The sequence below is a fragment of the Emydura macquarii genome, unplaced genomic scaffold (assembly GCF_026122565.2).
Source record: "Emydura macquarii macquarii isolate MOO-44397 ecotype Brisbane River unplaced genomic scaffold, CSIRO-AGI_Emac_v2 contig_719, whole genome shotgun sequence".
Taxonomy (NCBI): Eukaryota; Metazoa; Chordata; order Testudines; family Chelidae; genus Emydura; species Emydura macquarii.
The window spans coordinates 8,977,471-8,987,823 of NW_027130856.1; the positions used below are offsets into that span (position 1 = coordinate 8,977,471).

Consider the following 10,353-nt stretch of genomic DNA (forward strand, 5'->3'; position numbering starts at 1 on the left):
TGAAAAAAATCCAGGAATTCAAACAGTTGTTTTAAAACTAATTTGCGTATCAGTTTTGAAACATTTTATGCAATCTCAGTTTTAATATAAAACAATTCAAATACAAAAGTACTCACTGATTTAAGACTCTGACAATGTAACATTGAGATAACAGAAAAAAATATTCATTCTCCAGCATTAATTTCTGAAAAAGTAATCACAACCCAGAGAATAGCTATAGTAGTCTGCAGAGCAAAAGGAGAGCAGAGTTGGCCCAGCTATTAAGGCTGAGCTATTAACTGAGCTTCCTAAAGAAGTTAATCAAAAGAAAAATTAAATCAAATCCATGGCCATCTCCAATTTAAGATCTGCCAAAACACGAAAGCTTGAGCAAGCTAGGAATGAGCACCGTCACACTCTTTGCAAGGTTACATGTTAACTCATTTGGTGTTTTCAGCATTTTTAAATCCTGCAATATCAGATAGTCAGCAAAGGACAAAAGTAACTTACTGAAAAATATTACGGGCAAAACAAATGTCCTTCAATTTGCTTTGATTTTTTTGATATACAAAATACAGTGTGAAAAGGGGATTGTAGTTAAAAAAAAAAATTGATGAGATTCCAATTGTTAGTTAACGCATGATTGTTCCCCTTCCCCCCCACACCACACACACACACACCACCCACACACACACACCTACCCCTTACTTAAAATACAAAGATGATTTTTAGAGGTTTAGACCATAGTTTCTCAACCTGTGGTACGCAAGACACAGGCAGGGGGTACCCGGGGAAAAACAGAGTGAAGGGGAGGCAGGCGGCAGCCCTCGACTGCTGGGGAAGGCGGGCAGCAGCCTCCCACTTCCCGCCTGGTCACATCTCCCAGCTGGGAGGCAGGCAGCAGCCACTAGCTTCTGGGGGAGGCGGGCAGCAGCCCCCCGCTTTCCGCCAGGTCCCAGCTCCAAGGTGAGAGCCTAGTGGCAGCCTCCTGCGTCTCCTGAGCTGGCCTCACAGCTGGGTGGCAACCATCCGCGCCCTGGCTCCAAGCTGAGGAAGAGCCTCCAGCACCCTAGCTTGAAGACAGGCAGCAGCCACCTGCCCATATCCTTGGGTCCCAGCCGGCACAGAAGCCTCCTCTGCCCCAGCTTGGATTGGGTGGCAGTTGCCCACCTCCCAGGCTGTCAGCCAAGTGGCACCCCACCTCCCTGGCTCAAAGCCCAGTGCCCAGAAAACTTGTCAATTTCACTGCTCTAGGTGAGCAGTGAAATTGACAACTAAGACAGCCCCAGATTTCACCAGTTACCCTCTTTTCCTGTTTCTCTCTCTCTCGCCCTCCTTCCCTCTCTCTCTCTCTCACCCCTTCCTCCTGTCAAACCTATGCCATAAGATTTGGCACAGCGCTTTAAATTCCCCAGTACTGGCATGCTGCTCAAAGCCTTCTAGCTTTGGCCATCATCATCTCTAGCCCAGGTACATATTGAGTTGCGCAACCCTGGTTGGTAACCTTATCCACACTAGATCTGACATCTGTCATATCAGGACCTTATAGACTCAGCCCTTCTTCCAACATACGGCTCACATTAGCCTGTAAATATAAAATCCCGTGGAAAATTGAGTGTTGGGGTACTTATTGAAATTTTCATAAGTTACAGGGTACTTGCTACTTAAAAGGTTGAGAAACACTGGTTTAGACCTCTTGATGCATCTAAATTCTATGAGTCCCACTAAACTCTCTTCCCAGTACCAAATCCACACAGAATCTAAAATAAAACCCAGACTACAACAGTATCTTGGCTTCTCTAAAATTTTCCCAGAAAGTCTCACTGGGTACTTTGCATTGCCCCCTCCCTTTCTTGCTCCAATCCAATGCCAATTTTGTCTGTGGTTTATTAGAATGCAACTTATCAGAAATAAGTCATTGGAGCATGGAAGGGGGCGAGAACTGTAGAAGGCTATGTAGGATGTTTCATTTTACCCAAGCTTTCTTTTTTTAAATCACAAAAAGGAAACTTAGTGACATAAAAAAATAGGACTGATGTAGCAAACAATTCTAAGATCCGTCTAGCAATTTATTTTCATCAGTTTGAAATGTTCCACTGAGTGTCTTTGTTCTTGATCTACCAACAAGGATGCCCAGATTGTGGCACTGAGTTTACACTATGTAAAAGCAGTTTACAATATTCCCTTCAATGTGCACTGTCTTGGCTATATTAATTTTCATCTGTCATTGTGTTGTCAAAGTATTTAATTATGATAGGTGTTTAGACTCCGACACACCAGTACCATCTAGACTTTTTTTTTTTGCCCCCCCACTAGTTCTGGCAGCTGCACACCAATACATTTCACATTAAGAAACCTGAGACTAGTAACTTGACACAGTCAACTGGAAGAAACAAAATCTCATTTCTCTGAAAAATGTGTACACCTAATATTACAAAAAGATGAGAGGAAGATATCATTTATGTATTATTTCACTTTATTTTGTCCACTTGATAGCATTCTACACAGTCAGTCCGATGATCAGCTGCACTCTCTCTTCCATGCACCAGCAGGACCACAACACTCAGGAACAACTCTGGAAAGAGCTCACATGCACACTCTTCCCCAGCCCCTGCAAGATGTTCACTAGTATTAACAGCAGCAGCAAAGCTGTAATTGAAGAGGCAGCAGGCTGCCATGTGTATAGAGGAGAAAGAGAGGAGACTGGTTTAAGTACATTCAGTGTTGTTGCTCTCATGCCCACCATAAGGAGGAGCAAAAGAGTAGAGGGGAAAAAAAACCACTTAGATAATTAAGGGTTTTTTTTTCAAAATTAACATACTATTTCAATCGTAAAATTTTTTAAAAACAATTAGCTAATTCAAATAAAGTCAAGTTGACGGTATCCCTTTAAATATCAGTATGAAAACATTTTCAAAGTTGTAAAAATGATTTTTTAATCAAAAAAGTAAATGTGTAATCACAATATAAGCTACATTTTCTATGGTGTAGGCTTCACAAAACAGATCCTTGGCAATATGATGTTACAGCATAAAATAATACAGGTGCTCATTACTGGCAGTTACCTGGATTCCCCTTATTAGGTAAGGTTTTCAAACAATTAAAGTTACCTGTCCAGAGTATCAGTGTCATGTTACATACCCTATGAAAACCATATTAAATATTGATTAGTAAAACAGTCAACACATAAACCAAAGTCTTTAACATCTTCAGCTTGAACGCTATAGTAACTAAAACATGCCAGACTCAAAAAAACTGCACATCAATACTAAGCACCATATTTAACCCAAACAAACAAGGAGAAAGTAACAGACTTAAAATTGCCATGTTTTATAGTTAAGTCTGATTAGTCAGGCGTAATGGCTTTTTTCCTGCTGATATCAATGGGTTTTGAAAAGAGCCATACCCATCTCCTCTGCCGATAGGACTATCAGGTTGAAGGGCTATCCACTTGCTTCCTGAACCCTGGTTCCAAACTAAATTGAACTTTTCAAAGATAATTCTTATTGTAAAAAGGGGGGCAGCTGATCAAGAACAAAGAATCTGTTGAAAATAGAAGCAGAATCTAATAATGCAATATTGCTAAACAGCATCCTAGTTTCATTTTAGAGTGCTAATGCACAAGTACTATAACACCAGCACAATGAGTATCTTTGGCAGTTCTGCCAAAAAGCTTGGGACAGTTCAAGTGTTACAATAAATGCATGGATAGTATTTTCTCCCACAGTGATTTGTCAAAGCCTTGACATAATAAAGATGTGTGTCAGAAACTCATTTGCTACCAAGCAGCACGAGTAGGAACAAACGATGTACTCTAGAGAAAAGCCTACATTGTGAATAATCACTGCTCTTTCAATACAATATTATTCATATATTTCAATTATCCTTTTTTGATGACTAATAAAACATTTTAAAATGTGAGAAAGTAAAGCTCTATCACCTACCTTTCTGTAGCAAAAGTTACCATATATTGACTCAATTACAGTATTTTGTTAGAGTTGGAACAGAAAAATAGATCTGTGTAACAAGTTACTGATGTGCTTTATTGGACTACAATGATAAAACAGCAGTCACTAATTCAAATGAAGGTGCAAACTAGTATTAGATTTCCATTCTCCTCAGAAAGTAACCGACTGCAACAATCAATCATCTCTGCTTGCATCTTTCGTCTCTGTTGTTCATTGTTCAGGAGTTGAGCAAGTTGTGTAATGCAAGGAATGAATGTCAGGGGCAAGCATGCTGCTGCAAGCCAGAGAGGAAATCGGTTTTAGGAAGCGTCATAGTGCAGATGGAATGACTAAAGCACTGCATCTCCTTTTTGTTCATTCAAAACAACATAAGGGTTGGGAAAAACAGGGAGGAGGGTCAGGGAGAATGTGAAGACTCTGCAGCAAGATCTCTTTTACCTAAGAGCCAAGTTCATTTTCCTCACTCCCTACTCCATTTTGTTAAGTTCTAGCTATACTGATATTAAATACTTTATAGGGAGATTTTTAAAAGCACATAAGGAACTTAATAGGCCCATTACCTTTTGCTCCTAAATCCCTTAAGTACTTTTGAATATATCCCTCTCAAACATTAAGTTTCTGAATAATAACTAGCTATTTTAGTGTGCCATGAATAATTAAGTAGAAGAGCTAAAATGAAGTCCTATGAAACATGGTGATGTCAAACACTTTTAAGTCAGTGTTTTCCCATAGATCACTGTTTCAAAGTAAGAGTGAGTGATTTACTTTTTTGGCAAACCTTTCATTATATGTGATTGAGTTTAAAATTAGGTGGTCAAAAAGGTGGTCAAAAAAAGGTGGTCAAAAAAAGGTGGTCAAATGTTTAATCTACTTGACAGTGTTATTACAAGACTAATTTAGCTTCAACATACATTGTAGCATATTGATTTAGAAAACAAAAAGTTACAGACTGCAACACAGGCAATGTCTATTTCAACATTGCATACAATACATACATTTAATTATGGCATAACTATCACTGCAGTTTTCTTTAAAATCCTGACAGTCACAGTGTAAACTCTCAGTAGCAAGTGTGACAACATTCTGTACTTGCTATATTAAACTATTACATTTTTTCAGTATTCTGTTATTTTAGAAGGGACCAGAAAGGAGAAAAGAACCTCTCTGGGATAGTAACTGTGAACCTCCCATTGGGGCAGTTGACAAAATTACTCTGTTATAATTTTCAAGCCATAGCATTTATAAAATTTTAACTAGGCAGCTGAGCTACTAGCCAGAGTACTCAGCCAACTAGACAAAGACCAATATCAAAGACAGGAAGATGCCCCACCAGTGTATTTCAAGTGCAATGTACTGCTGAAAAGCCCAGCCCTCATTCCCATGTGTTGAAGAGGCAGTAAAAACTGCCCCAAACCCAGCTCAGGGCTCCATTTATCATTAGCTTATCAGAAATCTTAAGCATATATTTATCATCCAATAACACTTATATGGATTCCAACATCATAGTATCCAATACTTCATAATTACATGGGAGGGAGGAAATGATTATCTCTATTTCATAGATGGGGAACTGAGACAAATGGTAGATTAAATTACTTGCCCAAGGTTACACAGTAAATTTATGGCTGAGCTAGGAATTAAACACAGCTCTCTTGAGATTCAGTTTATTGCCCTACCCCACAGATACCTACTCAGTGCTTCCCAGTGTAAAGCAAAGTGATACCCTCCTTTTAAATCTATTGAATTTATGCTCTCTCAAGGGATTATTTTTAATCTGGTATAGTAATACAAAAGTGTTAACAGCTTTTTTAGAAAGTATGGTCACACTGTTGGTATCTAGCTTTTGACAACAGCTATTCCTAGAAAATGTAAAATTGATATATTTAAGGTGGACAAATCTCTCTCAAAATCTACACAATAGATATTCATAGCACATCTTTATTGCTTCAACTAATTTAACTGATACAGAAATAAAGTTCAGCTCTCTAGGTATAACAGCAGCACACTAGTTCATCTTAATGAGATATTCGCAGTGACCTGAAAACTTTATCCAACAGTTCTGAAGGAAAAATATCTGTCTGGTGAATTGTTGTCTGATACTCCAGTAAGGTATGTTTAAGTGGACTCCATGCTGTTTCAACAGATTTTAATTTCTTAGTTAGACAGATACAATATCTTCCTCCTAACAATCCTGGATGTCTCAAATTCATGCATTACCATGCAAATCTAACAGCATAGTGTGCAGTCTTCTTGTAAATCAGGCAGAAAAGAGCATTTTTAAATGCTTTTTTTTTTTTTTTTTTTTTTAAATAGCTATCTATCTGATCATCAAGAAACAAAGAGGTATTCAGGTGAATACAGAGACTATGAGTATTTGAGGAGTTATATTTATTGGATAGAGTTTAGGCATCTCATTCATGGTCCAGAATTTCACAGTGTTAGGTATTGGATAAACAGTATTGGTTGTTGTAAACCCCGATCTAATAGCTAAATTGCTATTATACTATTAAGCTTTAATTTTTAAAAATAGACCCATCTCTAACAGCCATGAGCATCTTCATGTGTACACATTACTTGGGTATTGGATTACTGTGCTTTATTGATTAAATAGTTATCTAAAACAAACAAGGACTCTCCAATGGTAATACTTCTCAGCAAGCTCACTCAAGTACTAGCAAGAATAATCCAACATTTATACAACACTTTGCCTCAAAGCATTTGTAAGCACTGCAATATATCCACTATATATATCACTAATGCTATTCAAATGGCACACAGAAGCACTGCAATGCCCAATCCTCCCAAGAAACATGAAGTGAAAGCTCTAAAACTAAGTCAAACGTAACCCAGAAAACATACAAACGAAGCACTACTCTTTAAATTATGAGAAGACTATAGACTCAACACCACATAATGTAGCATCTGTCAATGAATCAGGAATAGACAAACGCTTCCGACAAATGAGAAGGGGGCCTAGTGGACAGCGCACTGGACTGGGACTCAGAGGACCATGGCTCTGCCACTTATTTGCTAGGAGACCTTGGACAAGTCAATATACCTCTATATGCCTCAGTTTTCCAGTCTGCACAATGGGATGATGATACTTACCTCGATCTACTAAAGAAAAGAGCATTTTTGTTACTACAACGATCCCAGGAGTCTATCATTTTTACCCTTTGGCAATACTGGCAGTTTGCGCCGTGTGAATAAAGTATTTTTCTCCAAACTAAGCACTCTATCACATGTTCAAGAAAAAAAATTTCAGTATACACCACACTATTTAAACAAACTAAGTTTTAAAATGAAGCATAGCATTAGGCCACGTCTACACTGGGAAAGTGTATTATGTTAGAAAGTGTATTAACGTGTTTTACCTAACATGATAAACAATTTAGTAATTAGTGTAGACAGGGACAAGCAATGTTTAAGAACACGTTAGCTTGTCCTGGTTAACGCTAATCTCTAGGGTAATCACAAGAAGTTAACATATTTTTAAACAAAGGTCTTCATCCACATCAAGGACAAAGTTATGTTTAATGTTTGTTAAGACATAAAGTGACAGCCTATACACAAACTGGAACCAGAGCAACTAAGTCAATTTTAATTCACGATTTTAGTGCAAACCTATGTACGGATACTTATTTCAGATTAATAGTGTCCTATTTCAATTTAATTTAAATGGGTTAAAAAAACCATTTAAATTAAACCATAATAGGACAAAATCTGAAAAACTTTTCATACAGACTTGCATTGAAACTATAAAGTTGTGAATTAAAACTGATTTAATTACTTGGGTTCCAGTTCTTAAACAAGCCTTCTGTTAAGATTTCCTAGCATGATGCATTTACCTAACCAAGCTCTAGAAGAGCTCATAAAACAATAGAATAGTATGTGCAATTTGGAGGCTTCCTAAATCTAAGTATATTACTAATGAAATGGAGTTTTTAATCATGCAAACACTGTAAAAGGTAGTAAATTTTTTCTAAACCCTACTTGTTCTACATAACTGACATTAGATTTTGCTGTAATGTTATATAATTGATTATTTTGAACCACACACATTTATGTTTCTCTGAAAGGTATACTCAGTGGAGTTGAGATAAATTCAAAAGAGCTATGCCAGTTCACTAGATAAACCTTCCATGAAATATGGTTTCTGACAAGAATGTATTAAATTGAAGCTACAATGAAATGTAAACTTTTGAATTTCATTGCATTCCCCATTTGTCAAAGACAAGACATGTAAAAGCTTCTCCTTTGCTCTCCATAAACAACAACATTAGGGAAACAATGCCTGGCTGAACATTAATTGCTGAAACATAATACTTATTCTAGTCATTGCATAAAGCTTTTCTATTTCCTAATTTTAGGAAGGAAATGAAATAACACCTTTCCTTTCCCTTAAAAACAGTTTAAACATGCTGATATCTTCCAGAAATTCATTTCCAAAAGGACCACTCCAGAGAAAGAGAGTGAAACATAGCTTGTAAAACTTTAAAGGCTTAATTTATGAACACAGTTAAAAGATCTCATATCATTTTTGGAAAAATAATGATTTGCCTGGATGCATAAAGTTTCTCCTGGTGACACTTTTATACTGCATGCTAACTGAGCAGTGGCAGCATTTCACTTGTGCAGTTTGTGTGTGTGTGTGTTTGGGGGGGTCAGTAGCCCTATAACAACACTACTTATCTAAGGATCTCAACACATTTTTATAAGCCTTAATGAGTTGCAGCCCAATACAATTAGAAAACCCTTCAGGATAAAGAGTGTTACATAAAATAAATTCATAAACAAGGTGCCACACACAACCAGGCACGCTCCGTTTCACCCTCGGTAGTGTGGGAGCGCACCCTTCCAGCACAGGGCAAAGCGCTCAAAGGCAGTTTTTACAAAATGGTCATAGGGCCTGTCATTTAACTCCCAGATAACACATAATGACAGAAATTATTCGAAACAACTCGTTCTTCACGCGCGGAGCGTGGGAGCAGCAGACTCGGGTTACGGCCGTGTGAAGGGGAAATGGGGGTCACTTCTGGAGCAGCTCAAGGCAGCAACTGTAAAAATCAAACAGCCCAAGCCAGCGAGCAGCCGACAGGGTCCATCTGCAAGATGCATAAAGCCCCTAACGTCACAGCATTTGGGGACCCTTGCCACGTCCCTCACCCATGGCTCTGAGCACCCCTGCAGCGACAGCCCCTCCCCCCGCTACAGCGCGCTTTCGCACCCCGCCGTCCCGACCCGGGCGCGAAGCGGGGACGCGGCCGCGCCCAAAGCCCCCCCACCCCTGCAGGGGGAGACGGGAAGGGGCCCCGGGGAAAGGAAGCGAGAGGGAGGGGTCTGCGCCTCAGCCGTCCCCACTCCCACCGGGGGCAGCCTCCTCGGGCGGGAAGATGGCGGAGGGTCCGGGTCCAGAGAGGGGGGGAGCCGAGGCCCCCCCGCACTCACCTGTCACCAGCGGTCGGGCCGGTTCCCCAGGGAGCGCTGCGGAGGGAGGCGGGGCCGGCGCTAGCGAGGAAAGGGCGGAGGGGACACGCAGAAGGAGGCGGCGGCTAGTCCGGGGCCCGCAGGCAGCGTCTGAAAACCGCTCGCGCCTCGCATGAGAGATCCGCCGCTACCCAACATCCGGCTCCGAGCGGAAGCTCCGCCTCCTCTCTCACCATAGAGAAGGGAGAGGGCTGCGCAGAGTGTACCTGCGGCTCGGCCGGCGGGCGGGGGGCGGAGCAAAGGCCATGAGCCTTGGGGCGTGGAGGAGGGGCAGCAGCAGTTCAGATCAGATCAGAACAAGGAGAGTCTGTGTCACTGCAAAGACTAACACATTTCATTTCAGCAGGCGGGAGCTTCAGCTCGCTTCCTCCCATGCCGTAGGTAGACATGATACAGCAAATGGGTAACATATAGGAGGCATCGTATACATAGCAGCATAGAGACCGATGGGACAGGTGGATGAAAGCCGGGTACTTGGGGGCTAATGACAACCATTGAGTAGGAGGTGAGAATGGGTGAGCAAAGCAAAGTGTAGCCTCTTGTAATGAGAGAGCCATTCCAAATCCCTGTTTAAACCCAGTTTGAATGTGTCAGGTTTGCAGATCATTTCTAACTCAGCAGTTTCTCTTTCAAGTCTGTTTCTGAAGTTTTTTTGGAGAAGTACAGCAACTTTCAGGTCAGCGACAGAGTGCCCTGGGAGATTGACGTGTTCTCCAACTGGTTTATGGATGTTATTATTTTTTATGTCTGATTTGTGTCCATTTATCCTTTTGCGTAGCGATAGTCCAGTCTGGCCAATGTATGTGGCAGAGGGGCATTGCTGGCACATGATGGCTTATATAACATTAGTGGATGTGCAGGTGAATGAGCTTCTTATGGTGTGATTGATGTGGTTAGGACCAGTGATGCTATCACTAGA

At 40.5% G+C, this 10,353-nt stretch overlaps 1 protein-coding gene across 3 annotated transcripts in view; it reads right to left on the minus strand.

Annotated features, from left to right (window-relative positions):
* Positions 1-9,573, minus strand: part of WDR37 (WD repeat domain 37) — a 69,861-nt gene extending 60,288 nt beyond the window's left edge. For 2 of the 3 annotated variants that reach the window (XM_067542664.1, XM_067542665.1), the window contains exon 1: positions 9,396-9,573. The gene's annotated coding sequence lies outside the window, so the exon portion shown is untranslated. The remainder of the gene's footprint in view (positions 1-9,395) is intronic. The other variant, XM_067542663.1, reaches the window with a different exon arrangement.
* Between the last annotated feature and the right edge of the window lie 780 nt (positions 9,574-10,353).